The sequence below is a fragment of the Diceros bicornis genome, chromosome 3 (genome assembly GCF_020826845.1).
Source record: "Diceros bicornis minor isolate mBicDic1 chromosome 3, mDicBic1.mat.cur, whole genome shotgun sequence".
NCBI lineage: Eukaryota > Metazoa > Chordata > Mammalia > Perissodactyla > Rhinocerotidae > Diceros > Diceros bicornis.
This window is the reverse complement of record NC_080742.1, coordinates 12,397,864-12,417,302: the sequence shown is the minus strand read 5'-3', so window position 1 is coordinate 12,417,302 and position 19,439 is coordinate 12,397,864. Positions and strand designations below refer to the sequence as shown.

General features: G+C 44.5%; 1 long non-coding RNA gene across 1 annotated transcript in view; it reads left to right on the top strand.

The window, feature by feature from the left end:
- The window catches only part of LOC131393078 (uncharacterized), a 38,108-nt gene extending 24,790 nt beyond the window's left edge, over positions 1-13,318 (top strand). The window contains exon 7 of the long non-coding RNA XR_009215855.1: positions 13,296-13,318. This is a non-coding gene — a long non-coding RNA (uncharacterized LOC131393078). The remainder of the gene's footprint in view (positions 1-13,295) is intronic.
- The last annotated feature ends 6,121 nt before the right edge of the window (positions 13,319-19,439 follow it).

Below are 19,439 nucleotides of genomic sequence, written 5' to 3'. Positions count from 1 at the left end.
TTGGCCCAGCAGCTCTAGGTTGTATGGAAAGATCTGGTGTCTTTTTATTTTTGCTTTGCTACCCATGGTATAAGCTTTATTCCAAGTCTGTAGTTGCAAGATGGTTGTCAGCAGAAGTCTGGGTCCATCTATTAGAATTGAGTTTACTCTATATGATGGATTATCCACTATAATAGTGGCTGTAATGAGATGGAAGTATGTTTCCCCCCTGTTTAAGAGAGATCCAGAGATAGGCAGTCCAGGGCTGGTGTGGTGGCTCCATCATGTCATGGGCCCAGATGTCTAAGTTGATGCTCCACATCTCAGGGCATGGCTGCCTTTCTCGAGGTCACCTCAAGGTCAAAAATGACTTCTGGAGCTCCAACCATAACATCTGCATTCCAGGCAAGAGGAAGGAACATAAGAAAGGCTTCCCTCTTCTCTTGTAAGGAGGCTCGTTGCAAGTACCACACAACCCTTTTGCTTACATCTCATCGGCTGTAATTTAGTTACATAGGGCAGTTGCAAGGGAAACTAACAAGTAGAATCTTCTGCTGGACTCAAGTGTGTCCAGCTGGAAACTGAATTATTCTTATTCCCAAGAAGAAAAGGAGAATAAATATTTTAAGGCAACCAGCAGTTGTTGCCACTCAGGGCCACATGCTTCCTTATCCAGGCCCCGTGAACACAGAATGTCTTTTTTGGGAGCTTCGATGAAACAGAACAGATGTTTCTTTCTCGGAAGACCCTAGAGAACACACCTCATGTCTCATTGGCTCGGACTTGGTCTTGTACCCATCCTGGCACCACTCACTGTGGGGGAGCGTGTGTGGGGACAGTGAGTGCTGAATGGCTTGTGCACATGACAGCCCTCTCCTGGATGGAGGGCAGGTCTGGTTCCTGGGACATCCAGGACCCTTTAGGAAAAGGGAAGGGGCAATGGACGTCAGCACAAAGTGTTCCTCCCTCCACACTCCCCTCCCCAGCGCTCTTTTCACTACGCTAAACAATTCTAGGACTTTTAACCTCTCGATGAAAGCCTCAAATTTTAGATCCTTTCTTTATCTTTATGGATCTTTTCTGAATCTTCTCCAATCTTTCCTGGTTTACACTGGACGCAGTGGTAAGCAGGCAAATCTCCAAGCCTCTCTAAGCTTCAGTTTCCCCATCTATAAACTGATTAGGATCACGGTATCTACCTTTCTCCGAAGATCTAATGAGATGATGTGGGTATGCGTGGCACACAGCGAGCCTTGAATAAAGGCTACATAATAAACACAATCATAATTCCTGATTCTCGGGTCCTATTTTCCTATTTGCGTTTTTCTTTCTTTTGTGCTTGTTTCTTACCTGAAGCCTTGGAACCCTCTTTTTGTTCTACTCCAGCTTCTGTTTCTGTAGTTTGTTTTTCTCTCCTTAGAAATGCTTCTCAATAAACGCCCCTGTCTATTTCTGACCTCGTCTCTCATTTGCCAAGGTAGCTGTCTGTGCCTGGAGGTACAACAGCAAGAGAAAATGCTTCAGGAGGGCAGAGAGAAGAGGAGCTGCGAGGAGCTGGTGGAGGGACGGATGGTATGGCCGCCCCCCAACCCGGGGCCGCAGCCTCACCCCTGCTTAACCAGACGTTGACTTCTGGTTCCTAGGCTGAGTTACTTGGAAAAGGATGAAGAATGTGTCCTATTTGTTCATGTGAATTTACGTAAGAAACACACCCTCAGTCATTAGGCCTCGGAGCGAATTTGTGTACATACTGCTTAAGAGTTGACCTAGTGGGTTTATTTAGTTAGGAAAGTCAAAGGATGAGGCTCTCTCTCTTGAGGAGCTGAGAAAGCCTCCTCCAGTTGCATCGAGGATAGTTTGTCGTCACCTTCTTCCCTCCTTCCAGCCTTCCCTCCTTGCTTCGGCAAGGCCAGGGGAGCTGGGAGGACTTGCACTCAGTTTCCCATGCAAAGAGCTGCTCATGAATTCGTGCCCTCGCCCATACGGGAGGAGACCCGAGTTTCCCAGAATGCTGCCTGCAGTTCCGTCGTAATAATCAGGGAGGGGATAACAGCTGACATTGATTGCCAGCCACTCTAAGCACTTGCATGTATAGTAATAGCTAACAGTTAATGTGGTACGTACTATGTGCCAAGTGTAAAGTTATTTTATGTATATATTAATTTATGTTATTCCCTAATACTCCTTAGGATGAGTGACTACCAGCACCCTCATTTTACTGATGAAGAACTCAGCTCAGAAAGGTTAAGTAACTTGCTCGGGGTTATCCTGTTAGCGTCAGAGCCTGGATTCAAACTAAGATTGTTGGGCTCTGTGTTCTTAACTGGTAAACTACACTACCTCCCCATGAGGAGGTTTTAGTGTTATTATCGCACCCATTTTACAGATAAGGAAACCGAGGCACAGTGAGAGGAAGTAGTCCTGGATTCAAAAGGGGGAAGGGACTCCAGAGCCAGGGTCTTATCTGCTATGTCGTACTACCTCCTCCTGGGACGTGTGGGAACATCTCCTGATCCCACACATCATACAAGGAGTGATCTGAGGACCACTGCAATGGCGTAACTAACCTGGAGCAACTAGTGACAAGCACAGAACGCAGACCCCATCGGTGCTGGAGCGGAGGGAGGAAGGCAGCCCCTGTGAAGGCAGAGACAAAGCACTGCTCTGGTGCCAGGAGCAGAAACCACTTGTGCTTTCACTGCTTCCTTATCTCTTCTTCATTTCACCCAAAGCTGTTGGTTAGGAGGTCCTGGGACCTGCAGGGGGCTTTGAAGCATCAGACACCACGATCATAATCCTACCAGTTAAATAAGGGAACTAGCAAGGGAAGACGTCATTTAGAATGTGACTTATTTATTTACACCATGCCCTGTTGCCTAAAGGATTTACGACAGTGTACAGAAATGCCTTGACTCTGGGAAAGAGCATCGATTAGGCGTGTGTGATGGCGGCTAGAATCCCACCTCTCTCACTCCCCTTCCCACGGACCTGGACGGACCCTATCACCTTCCGGCTCCCTGGTTTCTTTACCTTTAAATTGGAAACGATGTCTTCCTGGTGGAATTGGGTGAGCATGAACGACAGTTCACGTAAAGTTCCTAGCACAAGGCTGGCCCACAGTAGGTGCTCGGTGAGTTTTGTTATTATTACAAGGCGGTGAGTGATGCAGCATAAGGAAAACCAAGGGGTTTCCCCTTAAGGTCCGGATGTGAGGCCCGTACCAAAATACCCCACGCACTACCCAGGACGGCGTGAAGAGAGGAACCTGATTGTTAAATCATTCAGGGGGCTCCTGAGAGGAAAACGGTGTGCTCGGAAGAGGCAACTTTCCAGGCTAAGGTGGGAAGAAAGATCTCTCTAGAGTCCTAAGGAGGATGCTGCGATGTTATAAACAGTGTCCTCAACAACTTCTTTAGAGCAAACGCAGTGACAAGAGCCACTGGCTGTCCCTAACAGAGGCTAATGGCAGCAAGCCACAGCATAATCCAATAGAAAGCACTCCACTGACAGCTGACGTAATAGAGTCCAGGCATACTGCTCCCGGCTGTTATGACTCCACTGGGGGCGAGGATAGGTCATGCTTACTGAGCACTGTGAGGGGCCAGTGAGAATCTGAGCCCTCTGCATGTGTTACCTCATTAAGTCTTACAACAACCACGTGAGACTGGTAATGTGATCATCTCCATTTTGCAGATGAGTAAACTGAGGCCCAGAAAACAGGTTAGGAAAGCTGCCCAGGGTCACTGAGCTCACGATCCCCAGCCAGGCTTCCCACTCAGGTGGGCAGGCTTGGCGCCCATGCCACTGACACTCTGTCACTCTGGGAAACTGATTGGACTCAACATCCTTGTGATGGTCCTTGTCAGCTGAGCCTTTGAGAAATCTTGGGTGGCAGTGAGTTCAGGAAAATGTCTAACTCCTGACGAGTTCCTGAGGGGCAGATGTTCTGTGGGGCCGGTTAGTGTGGAGCGGTGTGCTTTACCTGCCAGCCCAGATGGGATAGGACTGACAGAGTCTTGCTCAGGGCCTGGAACCGAAGGTGCTCATGACCTCAGCTCAGAAAAGGGGAGGGCAAGCAGAGTAGCAGGGCCAAGACTTGCCTTAGAAAGGGGTCTTCAATCCATTGTCAAACATAGACACGAGTGATAGAAGACCCAAATTTCTCTGTGTAGCATGGCTGCAGTAATTTGAGTCTGAAAAAATGTCAAGGCAGTTACATTCCTGTCTGGCTATTTAAAAAAAAAATGAATATATGGCACCCATAGGATACTCAGCACACATTCCTTTTGTGATTTTTGCCTAATATATTGGATCCCCTAAACCATCTGTCAGGAAACACTCCCAAAGACTCCCCACCCTGTAACCACTATCACAGTGGAATGTTCCAGAAAGGCCAAATATAGCACTGTGCTGTTTCTGCATGGTAGACATTGCATGGTTATAATTGTAACACAAGCAGGATGCTAAGTGGTGCAGCCTTCTGGGCTCCTCCTCTTCTCTGTGTCCCGATTGATTGGCAGAGTCCCACTTCCCCTTCTATGAGAGCTAGGCCCTCCTCAGGATTTCCCGAGACTGTCTCTGAGGGCTTGTAGTCTCCTGCTCAGCCTACCACCCCTGTCCAGGCTCGTCAGGTCCTGGTGGTGGCTACTTTTTCCCTGCCCGGTCACATCCTGCCATGCAGGGCCCCGATTCTCTATCCTTTGTGTCTCAGGCTGGGTAGGCAGCCCGCTTGTACTCAAAGTTTGGTCTAATGTGGAGGAATTGGAGCACAGCACAGTACAGGCAATGGCAGAAAGCCACATGTCCTGTCTCGTATCGGGATCACACGCCATGTTCCCTTAAGGCCCTGGCTTGCCATTATCCTCTTGAGTTTGCTCTTCCCCAGGAGCTGCTGTCTTCTCAACCAACTGCCTCCTCCAGTCCCCAGATGCAGTTACTTCCTTAGAGAGCAGAAGTTGCTTCATTCTTCCTTTTCCCCTTTTCTTCCCAGGCCGTGCCCAGAGCTCGCTTTTCTCACCCACCAAGTCTCATCAAGGCTCACATGGTGTGTTTCTTCTCTGTGAGATAATTTATGTCGTAATATGTGAAAGTGGCCACAGTCATGGTTTTAAATAGCATTTCCCCCACTACATCGTATGTATCAGAGTTTACAGAATAGTTGGGAATTAAATTTTTATAAAGTAAGGACAAAATAATGATATAATAAAAATGACCAGAAATGAGTTATCAAGCCATGAAAAGACATGGACGAAACTTAAACGCATATTACTAAGTGAAAGAAGCTAATCTGAAATAGTCACATACTGTATGATTCCAACTATGTGACATTCTGGAAAAGGCAAAACGACAGAGACAGTAAAAAGATCTGTGGTTGCTGAGGGTTGGTAGAGAGAGGGATGAACAGGTGGAGCGCAGAGGATTTTTAAGGCAGTGAAACTAATCTATATGATCCTATAATGGTAGATGCATGACATTATACATTTGTTCAAACCCATAGAATGTGTACCACCAAGAGTGAACCGTAATGCAAACTATGGGCTTTGGGTGATAATGACATGTCAATGTGGGTTCATCAATTGTCAAGAATGTGCCACTCTGGTGGGAGTTGTTGAGAATGGAGGAGGCTGTGTGTGTGAGGGGGGCGGGGGGTACAAGGGAAATCTCTGTACTGTCTGCTCGATTTTGCTATGAACCTAAAACTGCTCTAAAAAATAAAGTCTATTTTTTAAAAAATGACCCCAAGCAAGAGATGTCCACACAGGATAACTACGTAAGGAATGGTGGTGCTGAGAATAAGGCAGGAGAAGAGGAGGTGGCTGTCGGCTGGGGTGGCCCCACTAGGCTTTCTGGAGAGAACGTGCAAGTTGGATTGAGTAATGAGGGATGGAAGGGATTGGATGAATGGAGAGTGAGAAGGAGGGTGCCACAGGGAGAAGGAACGGCCTCGGCAAAGGCACGGAGGTGGCATGACGCACGACCCACAGGACTGAGAGGTGAGCAGGAGTCCAGGCTGGTGGGATGAGCAGGGATCCCCACTAGGTGAGGGAGAAGCAGCAAGCCAGCTGTGGAGACCCTGCCAATTGTTTCCTGGTAGCACATCTGAAGTGATCGTGTTGATTGCGGTTCCCTGCGTACGAGACACTCAACAATGTAATCTGCTAGGATGCAGCTCTCTAATTAAATCTATTTTCTTACAACATGTGTTTGTTTATTACCGAGAGCTGTGATAACTTGAGGGTGTCATGTCAACCTTGTCTCACGCACCAGCTGAACTCAGTGACACTAGCATCTTGGATCCTGACAGATGGGGTGTTATTACTGAACCACAGGCAGGCTGCCCAGGGCTGGACCGCTGCTCAAGAGGTGCTTCATCTGCAGTGTGGGCCGACTTGAGTGAAGGCAGCAGAAATGCCTAGAGTTGGAACCCCACGCCAGTGTCACTTACACCAGTGCTTCTCAAACTTCAGCCTGTGTCTGAGCACCTGGAGGGCTTGTTACAACTTAGAGTTTTATGACTACTTACCCCTAGAGATTTGGCTTCAGTAGGTCTGGGGCAGGGTGGAGAATTTGCATTTCTAGCAACTTCCTAGGTGATGCTGCTGCTGCTGCTTGGGAGATCACACTTTGAGAACCACCAGTCTACTCCAGAGCCCTATTGTTAACTTAGAAAGCTTTTTCTCTCCAGTTCTCGTGTCTGTAATGGTGTGCCCTGAAGAACTTCAGATTTGGGAAGACAAGTGGGTTGAAGCCAAAAGGTGGAAACAACCCAAATGTCCATCAACAGGTGAATGGCCAAACAAAATGTGGTATATCCATACAACGGAACGTTATTCAGCCATAAGAAGGAATGAAGTACTGACACATGCTACCACATTCCATTGGTGAATGGAAGAAGCCAGTCACGTAAGACCACATCTTGTATAATTCCATGTGTATAAAATGTCCAGAACAAGCAAATTCATAGAGACAGAAAGCAAATTGGTGGTTGCCAGGAGTTGGGGGTGGGAGGGAATGGGGAAGGGCTGCTGATTGGGTTCCCATTTGGGATGATGAAAAAGTTCTGGAACCAGACAGTGGTGATGGTCACACAGCACCGTGAATGTACTTAGTACCACTGAATTGTACACTTTAAAATGGTTAAAATGGTCCATTTTATGTTATGTGTATTTTACCATGATAAAAAATAAAAAAAGTGAATGGAGTGCTGTTTTAACTCAAATTGTGCGGCCATTTGAAAGGCTTACAGGAGAAAGCTTGGAAACGCAAAGGGCCTAACCCAGTGGTCCTCAGCCCTTATTGCATGAAGAATCACCTGGGGAGTTTTACACTATGTCCTGGTCTTAGGTGCAGCTAAGATCAATTAAATCGAAATTTCTGGAGGCGAGATCTAGGCACCAAAAATTTCAGAATTCACCCCTCGATGATTCTAATGTACAACCAGGGTTGAGAACACTGGCCTAAAATCTCAAGGGCCAAATGGGCTGATGATCTACATGCAAACTGGCTTGAACTTCATCACAGACAATGCACCTTCATCTTCTCCGAAACCGGCTTGGAAGTGGCGTGCAGAGGAGAACGAGTAGGCTTTGGAATCAGTTTGAAAATTGGCTTCGCTACCAACTAGCTGTGTGACCTTGGGCAAACCACATAACCTCTCTGAGCATTTGTTTTTCCTATGGGAAGGAGGACTCTGTTTTCTCCTATGGGAAGAACACTACTTCATAGGGGTTTTGTGAGGCTTACATGAAACAGGTCAGTTACCCAGTTAAAACAGTGTCAGACACTGTTGAGTCATTATGTGTCTCTTTGCATCTCCTTCTAGACCGGAAGGGAGACCCAGTGCCTTATCTGTGTGAAACCCTAGCACCGCAGTGCCTTGTACTATAAGTTCAATGTTCTCCCTCCACCTGAGAGGAGGGACATGTTTAGATTGGGAATTAGTGTTAATGGCCTCTCAAATCCATAATCTGGAAGTGCAGGAGGTCGTGAGCCTGGTAGAAGTCCTTTTTGTACTTCCTTTTGTGTACCAAGCTTTATAACGATAAATATACTCTAAGATACAAACAGATAAAATTCGTACACAAATTCCTGACAATAAATAAAATCATTTGGATTATTTCATGTTTCTGTTCAGTCCTTATTCGTAGGTAATATAGGTAATATATTTTTATTCAACTACAATTATGGCATAGATACAATTTTATATTCTGCTTTCTTTTACTCGGTAGTTTATCTTCTGCATTTCTCATGTTTCTGTAGTTCTTAATTATTGACATTTTATTGGCTTCATAGTATTTCATTGAGTAGCCTTACTATAATTTACTGTAATATTCCTCTATTGTTAAGCCTTTTAATTGCTTCCAAATTTTCAATATTAGAAATTGTGCTCAGTGAAAATATTTCTGCATACAACTTTTAACTTCCTTTGGCTTATTTACTAAAAATAAAATTCCCATAAATTATTGGATCAAGGAGTCTGAATATTTTAAGGCTCTTGAATGCACCCTCAGATTGCTTTGGTAAAGGATTGTATCAATTTACACTGCCACCGCAGGGTGTGGGTGTATCATTTTCAACAAGTTGCCAGCACTGAATTTCACCATTTTAAAAAGGTTTACAAATTGTACTGCTATAATCTAATTTAATATAAGCCAATGAATTACTGTGTCCAACTTTTTGTCATGCATAACATTCCTTCCCTGTTCTTCTTCTGGTAGCATCCCTGCTATTTTGTAAACTGCTGGAGGGCAGTTTACAAACCTTGCACATCGTAGAAAATCAATGATTACTTTTTGAAGCAATGAATAATTCAGGCAATCTCTCTTCCCAATAATTCTTTGGTTTTCTAATAGCAGAGGGTTTTTTTTAAATAAACTAAATTATACTTTATTTCACTTACGTTGGCAGCCTCAGAGAGCTCTGTTTGCTGGGAAAACGTATGAAGATTTTCACTTGGGAGGAAGCAGACCTCCCCCACACCTCAAAAGGAAAGCAACAAAATCATTCCTCTTTCCTCCAGCCTCTCTCCGCACTCCCATCTCATTTCCTGTCGACTCCTGAAGAGCCAGCTTGAGATGAACCCAGGAAAAGCTATTTGTAGAGTGTATGGGAGGAGAATGAACACCAATAGGCCTTCCTATGCTATGTAGCTTGGTTTTTGCTCTTGCAAGCAGGAGGTTTGTGCATGCCCAGATGGCAGTATTTGTGCTTTGGACCCATTGACTGGGACAGTTCTTGGTGATGAAAAGCTGCTGCGAGTTCAGCAACACTCTTAAATAACTATGTATGTATTTTATTAATTACAACAGCATCTGTATTAACTTCAAAAATAGAGGTAAAAATATGCAGGAGACCCATTTATCCAGCTACACACAATATTTGGTGCACATTTGCATCCTCAAGTTCTTTGTCGTCCTCTGTACAAAGTTGGGAAATGCTGCTCTGAGAATAAGCCAATATCTCAATATTGTGACTAAGAGATGCTTACCCAGTCAGGATGACTAGGGAAGTGCTTGTCATTTTAGTTAGTACTTGACTAGTGTTTAATAGGCTAACCTGCTTCCCACTAGGCCTTGGCACTCCTCCCTAATTTTTGAAGATGGCTAATTTGAAAAGTCCACTTCCTGCCTGTCCAAGCTTCTCCTCGTTAGTGACAACAACAGACAATTAACGGCATTTCTTAAATGTCTGGCTGCCCGAAGTAACATCTTCTGCCAACTAAAAAGTAACAAAGCCTGCACCTCTCCTCTCTTCCCTTCATTGACCATAACATCTTGACATCTTCCTCTGTCTCAGGCTTTGTCTAAGAATTAGCTTACTTCTCAAAACAGAGTACGTCATATGTTTCTTTTGGGGAGGGATTGTTTGTGACTATGAGTTTCAAGAGAAATTAATGCTGCTGGTTTGCAGAGAGTTGACATATACCTATGTTCCCCATGGATCCACATCCTCTCCCAGATAAGGAGTTCTTATATCTTGGCCATGCCTGGGGTGTTGCAGGGATGGGGTAACTTACTTTTTGCACTCTTTCCCCTTCCCCATTTCCTACAAAGACACTCTGGCCCTCGTTTACTGTAGCTTCACTCTTAGAAATTCAACTCAGGATATATGACGTCACGGATTCTTAAACTCAAGGAAACAGAGAAGGTATAACCCACAGGTTTCCAAGCCTGACTTTTCATCAGAGTCTCTTGGCAAACTTTTCTGAAGTACATATTCTTGCTCCTACACTTGTTCTGATTCATTAGGACTGTGTGTGGACATGAAACCTGCATTTTGTTCGTTTGGTTTTTTTTACTTACTGGATCACCAGTTTATTATAAAAGGATATAACTCAGGAAGAGCCAGATGGAAGAGATGCACAGGGCAAGGCATGTGGGAAGGGTGCCCTTCCATTCCCTCTCCAGGCACTACTCTCCCAGCACCTGCACGTGTTCACCAACCCAGAAGCTCTGAAACCTGCATTTTTAAAGCTTTCCTTATGCTTCTGATGATTAGCCAGGTTTCAGAACCACTAACCTAACCAGGCTCCCAGGGCAAGACTCCCTTGAATATCATCTCTGGCAGGTGGTTATGCAACCTGCACTGGAATACCTCCAAGCCATGGGGCACTCACTACTTCTCACAAGTGGCCTGAACTAAAACAGCTCTTCCTTATGGTGAATTGAAAGGCATCTCCACCACAAAAGTTTCTATCTATTGGTCTCAATTATGCCTTCTATAGCAACACAGAAAAAAGTTATTCCTACTTTTTACCCAAACACTTGAAAACAGCTACTGTTTCCTTCTTAGGCTCTCTCTTCCCATTTCTGGGTTCTTAGTCCTGGTTGTCCTCCTCTGAATACAGTCAGAGTGAGTTTATAGTGAGTTTAGATATGTCTTCTAGATGATCTCTCATGAGAACTTTATGGAGTAGCTATCTTCCTGTGTTAGAGATGACTGAGGGCCAGTGAAGTTAAGTGACCTGCCCTGGTTCCTACTAATAAGTAGCTGAATTGAAATGTGAACAATCTGTCTTACTCCAAATTCTGCACTCTTAATTAACATGTCATACTCTTGACTTTTTCTTTCTTTGATTTTAAATGCAAATAAATAGATGCTAAATGAGTGTTAAATTGAAGTGTATAAAAGTGCTCCCCTGCCCCAATTCTACTCCCTAGAGGCAGCCGCTGTTGAATTTGCCAAGTCCCTCTTAAGCATGCCACTGAAGGCTGGATGTTATGTTCATGGCAGAGGGAACTCTGCCTCCTTCCCTCTGGACTCCATTTGCAATGACTGCAGCCTTCAAGTGCATTGTAGGCTTGGAGCAATGAGTAGGTCTCTTTGCTCATTTTGACCCTATAGGCAAGGAAACTCTTAGTTTTTTGTCTGTTTTAATAAACTGCTATTGATTCAGGTTTCATTCATTTTGTATCCTTGCAATGCATTTCTTGATGGTAAAAGAAGGACTTCATATCTATCTCCATTATTTTTCTTGTTGGTCGTGACCTATCATTCCAACTGAGATATAGATCCTTTAGCCTCCCAATTGGATCACCCGTTAAACTATCTAGCTCAATGTCATTCTCATATTTTAATAGCTATAATGTCTCTTATTGTCCAAATCATTGATAAAAGTTTTATTGAAGATAGGACCAAGGATAGAGTCTTTGATCACCTGTAGGTGAATCAATCAACCAATTAATTAATAATTCTGGGCTACAGTTATTCAACCAAGGCAAACACACCTCATTGTATTACCATTCAGTCCTGTCTATAAGGACATGAGAAATTTGGTCAAATGCCTTTCTGTCCACTGCATTTTCCTGGTTAATTAAACTAATAAGCCTATCCAAAAAGGGAAGCATTTAATTTTCTACTTAGCAAACCCAATGTGAGTTCCTACTTATCATCACCTTTCCCCTTTAAGGTTCACATCTCTTTTATAGTCTATTCTAGAATTTTGCTGTGGACTTATATCAACTCACTGTTTTGTCAGGCTCTGAGTGACTCTGAAAGGGGCTGGGTTCAGGCTGGGATGTGTTGCGGTGGCACCTGGAGTGGCAGGCAGGGCCAAGGCCAACAGGGTGGTGAATGAAGGCAGCTTCAATGGTGAGGTGGGTGGGTTGGTTAAGTGCGTAGGTGTGGGGGCTGGTTAATTAGAGTGGAGAGTTGACTAGTGGTCAGTGAGGGGAACTGAAGAATCCACCCTAAGGATGCATCAAGAGGCAGGGAAAGAGCAAGAATGGAACAAAGGCAGATGTTCCTTCAGGGAGCAAACCAGCTGGGCACGGAAGGCTGGAGACTAATGTTTGACTGAAAGCAAGAAACCAAGAAAGCCCAAGGATGGGGGAGGTGAAGCTGACGAAAGTTAAGAGTGAGGATTGGTCTTGGAGAAGTAGCCTGCCTCATCGGGCCTTGTAATGGGATAACTTCATTCCCTGTCTCAGCAAATGACACTAACTACCCAACTGTCCAAACCGGAAATCTGAGTGTCCTCCTAGGGTCCCCCTGCTCTCTCTGCCTTCCCATAGCCAGGTTAATTACCAAGCCCTGTATTTGTCAGAACTGCCTGTTCTCCCCATTGCTCTGAGCCACTGTCACTCACTCTGAATCACTACATGGCCACCTCACTGGTCCTCTTGCCTTCAGATCTGGCTTCCCATTCAGTCTCCACACTGGTGGATTCAGTCCTTATTTTGAAACACAAACTTCATCACATCTTTCCCCTGCTTAAAAATCCTTCAGTGGTTTTCTATGACCTTCAGAATAAAATCAAGCCCTTGAGCATGAAATAGCTGCCCCTCGCTAGGGATGCCTCACCTCCCGCTCCCTCCCGCCTCATCTTGCACGCCTCAGGCTCTGCTGGTCCATGTGCTGGGTGGTCGTATTGTAGACGCTCTCTGTTATGCTATTGAACATATTGCTCCTGCTGCCAGAAATATCTGCCCCCACCTTACCCCCATCCACCTGACTAATTGCTACTCCACTTAGCGTGTCTCCCCTGCCTACCACCTGCTTCCCCTTCCCATTGTGAAGAACATTACCTTCTCTGAGCACCCTTGTTTTATTTCTTTCATAGGACATAATCACTCTATATTGTAATAATTGATTTATTTGCTAGTTTCCCCTCCAGGTTGTAAGCTTTTTGAGGGCCAGAAAATGTCTTGGGATCCCTAGTACTTAGCAGCCAGCCCTTGTGGTCCAGTGGTTAATATTTGTTTCTGGGTTCCTTTCCCGGTCAGGGAACCACACCATCTGTCTGTCGGTTGTCACACTGTGGCAGCTGCATGTTGCTGTGACGCTGAAAGCTATGCCACCGGTATTTCAAATTCCAGTAGGGTCACCCATGGTGGACAGGTTTCAGCAGAACTGCCAAACTAGACAGGTTAGGAAGAAGGACCTGGCCATCCACTTCTGAAAAAAATTGGCTGTGAAAACCCTATGAATAGCAGCAGAACATTGTCTGATATAGCGCCGGAAGGTGAGAAGACCAGGCGGGGTTCTGCTCTGCGGTACACAGGGTCAATAGGAGTCAGAATCGACTTAACGGCACTAACAACAAAAAGTGTGGGGCACATGGAGGAGAAAAAAAAGTGTTTGTTGAGTCCAATTGTTCATACATTCAATATTAATGAGAGAACAACCCTTTTTAAAGACCAGCCCTTTAAATGGTCTCTATCTTGAGGCATTATTTTCCCCTATCTAAAGCTCAGTCTACCGGGTCATGATACTTACTGGTGACAGAAAGGCATCAGTATTTAAAGGTCATGTATACAGGAGGTACAATACTAGGTCAAATCTCCTAGTTCATAGGGAACTGAAGCTTTTTAGTATCTTTGACCAGGATAGGAGGCAGCCGGGTGCTATGGCTGTGACATGGTCTCAAGCTTGGTGGCCAAGAGGAGAGGATGATGAAGAAGGAGGTGGATTTGGGGGGTGGGGAGTACCTATTCAATCATCCGCCAGAATGGATGACATAGGCAATGGGAACTAGGACTAGAGCAGTGTTATTCACCTTCTTAGAGTTTTGGGTATATGGAAGAATTGGGTGAATTGGAAGATTTTGGTGAATATCTATACTAGGTTTCTGACATGGAGAGTTTCTCCAGGGAGACAGTTTGTTCAACTTAATCTTATACACAGACCTGACCTTGTGTAAGACTGTGTACAAATTGCCCCATCAACAGGACCTTCATACTGGTAGTTATTCCTAGCATAATGGCTTTAGGAGATTTTGGGGCCGGCAGGAACTGGGGTAAATGTAGCAGAACAAATGGGTGTTATATGGAAAATTTAACTGTAAGAAGCAGTGACAGCTTGGTGATTGTGGTAGTAAAGCACAGAAGAAAAGTCATCTGTAACTTCTACTTTGCAAAAATTGGGATATAAACTGAGACTACAGTACTGAAGCAACCCCACTGGGAGATTCATAAAAAAGAAATGCATTTCATATACACATCTGGGCAGTTGTAGCCACTGTGGGTTTCTTGCACGTCTGATAGAAAATGAGCTATGTTAGTGAATGCATTAGCCAATATGATTAGCCAATTGTAGTGAAAGGCTCCACCTTGGGGAGTTCGGGATAATACAAGTTACACCCATAATCCAGTTACTAGGTTGAGTTACTGGGCATATGGCACAGACTGAATGGAGAGTTGACCCAGGAACTCTCCTTGAATACGTCCATTTTTGTAGACATCTCCTTCTAGAACTGCTAGAAGTTCCAATTTACAAATGTAATGGCGGTGCAAACTGAGAGGTAAGGCCCGGCCACCATATCTGAGAGTTAGGGGTTAGGTAGAAAGCGTACTCTAGGATTGGCACAGTGGCCAAGCAGTGGCCATGGTCTGTGCCCTTCACTGCTGTTCTCTGTTGAGAGATGCAAAGACAGCAAGGCTGAGTTTTGGCACATTTCTTTTTGGCAAGAATGTGGGCATTCTTGCACATTGAGCCTGCTACCTTGAATAGGACCAGGTAGTCAGTCCTGTGAGCCAGAACAGAAAATCTGTGGTTCTGGATGCTCAGGATGCTGTGTGTGTTGATGTTGAATCAATGGGTTTGATGCTTAGACGGAGCCTCTCAGACTCTAGAAATGCTTGAGTTTGCAGTGATCCATGCATGGTATGATAGAGAGCCTGATCCTTATCCTTCAAGATGGGATTTACAGGATCAAAATATGACTTTAAGGGGTCGGCTCCATGGCCTAGTGGTTAAGTTTGGTGTGCTCCACTTCAGCGGCTCGGGGTTCATGGGTTCAGATCCTGGGCCCAGACCTATACCACTCATCAGTCATGCTGTGGTGGCAACCCACATACGAAATCAAGGAAGATTGGCACAGATGTTAGCTTAGGGCTAATCTTCCTCAAGCAAAAAAAGAGGAAGATTGCTAACAGATGTTAGCTCAGGGTGAATCTTCCTCAGCAAAAAAAAAAAAAAGAAGAAGAAGAAGACTTTGATGGCCAAGTTCTCCTTTTTCCCAGATGGTTTAGATCTGCCCTGTCCAATATGGTAGCCAGTAGCCACATGTGACTGTTTATATTAAATTGAATTGGTTGATCAAAATTAAAAATTCAATTGCTTAGTCACATTAGCAACACTTCAAGTGATTAGTAGCCATGTTTAGCTAGTGGCTACTGTATTGAAAAGTGCTGATTACAGAACATTTTCATCATTGAAGAAAGTTCTGCTGGACAGAGCCGCTCTAGATCTCTTTGAAGAAAAATACTTGGAAAGTCATGCTCCTCCAGGGTCTCCATGTTGGTGGCTTTTAGACCAGGTGTGGAGAGGAGAGGTCCAGTTGTGATGATGGAGGGGTCCTCCCTCTCCCAGGAAAGGTTGCTGTGAGTCAGAACAGAGGTAAATCATTTCTTCAGGTCTGCCAAGATTCAGTGGATGACTCCTGACAGTTGTATTGTGGGAGGTCCTCAAAATATAAACACTGATGATCTTGAAGCTGAAGGGGGAAGATGTGTTGGGGATGATGTTGATCCATCTGGATGTCATGCTTGAGGCTGATATGGCCCAGAAATTTGACTTCCACTGGTTAAAAAAATGTACTTCTATGGTTTTGTATTTAACCTGTAAATCCAGAAGCATGTCAGGGCTTTTTGGACAAAGAGTGAGAAATTAACATATACTTGAAACATTTCCCTAAAAGATCATGCACTACTGTCCCCTACGTGTTGCAGGCTTCAGTACATATTCTTTGACAAATAATTTGTTCTGTGATGCTGCTAAGTATAACAAATGAAAGATGGTCCTTCTCTTAATGAAATTGTGATATACGACACCAATCTTATAAACTCTAATTTACAAACCCTACAATTATGAGAGGCACTTAAAGTATAAATAGCATTAAGATTACCCTTTACCTTTGTGGTAGGTGGAATAATGGCCCCCAAAGATGTCCATGTCCTAATCCCCAGAATCTGTGTATACGTTACTTTATGTAGGAAAAGGGTCTTTGCAGGTCTGATTAGGTTAAGGATCTTGAGATGGGGAGACTATCCTGGATTATTTGAGTGGATTATCCAATGTAATCACAAGAGTTCTTAAACGTGGAGAACCTTTCCTGGTTATGGTCACACGAGAAATGTGCCCAACACAATAAGCGTCAGAGAGATGAAGCGTTGCTGGCTTTGCAGATAGATGGAGGGGCCATGACGTGAGAAGTGTGACCAACACAAGAAGCGTCAGAGAGATATAGCATTGCTGGCTTTGCAGGTAGACGGAGGGGCCATGAGCCAAGGAATGTAGGTGGCCTCCAGAAGCTGGAAAAGGCAAGGAAATAGATTCTCCTGGAGAGCCTGGAAAAAATACAGCCCTGCCCACACCTTGATTTTAGACTTCTGACCTACAGCAGTCTAAGACAATAACTTTTTGTTGTTGAGCCTGCTATGTTTGTGGTAATTGTTAACAGTAGCAATAGGACTAATTCACTTTTTATAGAGTAGAGGATTATTAAAGAACTTGTTTTGAAAATATAACTGTTAAGAAGATGGAATATTCATGTCCACCAACCAGTGCATTCTTAGCTTGTAGGCAATTCTGTATGAAGCCAAATTATAATAAAATTGTTGTTTGGTGAGCATAGAAAACTTGCTCAGGGATTAGGTTGAGTCCAGAAGGCTATTGTGTCTGCTTCTACCCCTCACTTATCTGGGTAGGTGGAAAGCCTCTGAAAGTGTAATCCGGTAGAGAACATGTCTGCCAAGAACTGGCCTAGTGAATTGGGCACCAGCCGTGCGTGGCTGTGGCATTGAAAGCCTTCTAGCCATTTCATGGCCTTAGCTCCCCCGTTTTATTTTTTCACAAAGTGGACCAAAGAAGATGAATAGAAAAGAAATCATTGTGAAAAACTTGGTCTTGATGAACTCTTTGTGGGGGCAGTGTGCGGGTACCATGGAATCCGTACCCCAGTGTACACCAGTGTGAGGCTGGTGGAAATGCTCATCACGAGCAAAGAAGTCAGGATCACAGCTTCTGAGGACTGGACATGTTCTCAACTCTCAAATATGAAATCATTAATGGCCTTGACATTTATGGTGTTAGCCTTGGCTCAGATAAGAATGCCCTTGAGCCTTACCAGGCTCTCCAAGGTCCCTCAGTAGACCATGGCTAGGACTCTGGGACATGGGGCTCCGTCAACGATCCTTTATTTTGCTATGGCATAGCACCTGCTTGGCTTCCAGAAGTCATTGCTTCGCCTTCATAGAGAAAAGATGTAATTGCTGCCATGAGAAACTCTGGAGTGATGCCCACCAATTCTAACTCCCACTGGCTGGCTGACCATTTGTCCACTTTTTTCCATATAATAACAGCTTTATTATGAACTTGACTTCACATACAAAGTTAGAATGGCAATTACACTTAAAATGAACTCATTAAAAAGTTTAAATATCATATTATAGATATACAGTATCCAAAATTCCAGAATGTATTTAAACAGGTAACAGACATTGCTACCCCTCTTTGGACAGATAGAATGACAGCATTGCTGAAACTGGCTCCCAGACAAGTTTGGACCATCTGCTCCCATATCTTAGGGAAGAGAGGAAGTCATGATACAGCCATTGTGGTTGCAGTGATTCATGGATAGTTGTTCCTATAACAATGCCAAAATTGGGCTCACATTTTTCACTTTGTGAGGCAGATGATGACTGCTGCTTTCTTCTGTTTCTTAACAGCCACCACTCAAGGTATTGACATTATACCCCTTCATTCCAAAAGGTACCAGAGATGGGAATATAAGCCTCTTCACAAAGCAAAGCACCTCAAATTCATAGATGGTTTCCAATGTTGGTCTACAATTGATCTTAGATAATATGACAACATCACTTCCTAGAAGTCTCCTTGGTCCATTTGGTCCACCTGGTCTCCTCTAGCTGCAGCAGAAGGGGTCATGATTTCTTCCATTTCGTGGCTCAAACTGCCATGATTGGGCCTTGAACCAGGATGGGGCCCCGATTCCTGCTGCTCGGCTGGGCTGGGCAAGGCAGGGCTGGGTACACAGGTGAGGCTAAGGGTAGAATCAAACCTGGAGGGGGTGGGGTGCTGTCAATGGGCTGGCTAGCTTAGAATGAGGTTGGCAAGCATTTGGTCAGCAGGGTTGGGAATTAAGACTGAGGACTGGCTGAGGGTAGGTCAGGGGTCCTGGCAGCGACACACTTGGGATGAAGGGAGAAGCATGCAAACAAGCCAGGCTGGGAAAGCTCTGCGATGGGACTGAAGTCAGGCGGGTGCACAGCAGGCAAGCCGAGGTCGCAGTGGGAGGCAGTGGGGTGCCACGGTCGAGAGCACGGGTTTTTCATTCACGTGGAAGACTTGAGTTTAATCCTGTCCTGTCAGTTATTAGCAATGTGATTTGGGTCAACTTACTTAAACCTGTCCCAGTTAAATCGTCTCTAAAATTAGAACAATAATATGTATCCTGCAGGTGATTTTAAGAATTAGAAATGATGCATATGAAGCACCTCACACACTGTTTCTTCAACTGTGTTTATGGATGTAGTTTCAGGGGTCCAAATGTTCTCTACAAAAATTTTATTTTTTGTTCTCAACTTTCTTTTTTTTGAACATAGACCTTATTTTTTAGAGCAGTTTTAGGTTCATAGCAAAATGGAGCAGAAAGCACAGAATTCTCGTGTATCTGCTGTCCTATACACGTGTAGCCTCCCCACTATCCGCATCCTCCACCAGAGTGGCATATTCGCCGCAATCAATGAACCTACACTGACACATCATTATCATCTAAAGTCCCTGGTTTACATTAGGGCTCACTCTTGGTGTTTTGCATTCCATGAGTTTGGACAAATGTATAATGACATGTATCCACCACTGTAGTATCAATCAGAATAGTTTCACTGCCCTAAAAATCCTCTGTGCTCCACCTGTTTATCCCTCCTTTCTTCCCCCCGATCCCTGACAACCACTGATCTTTGTATAGTCTCTATAGTTTGGTCTTTTCCAGAATGTCATAT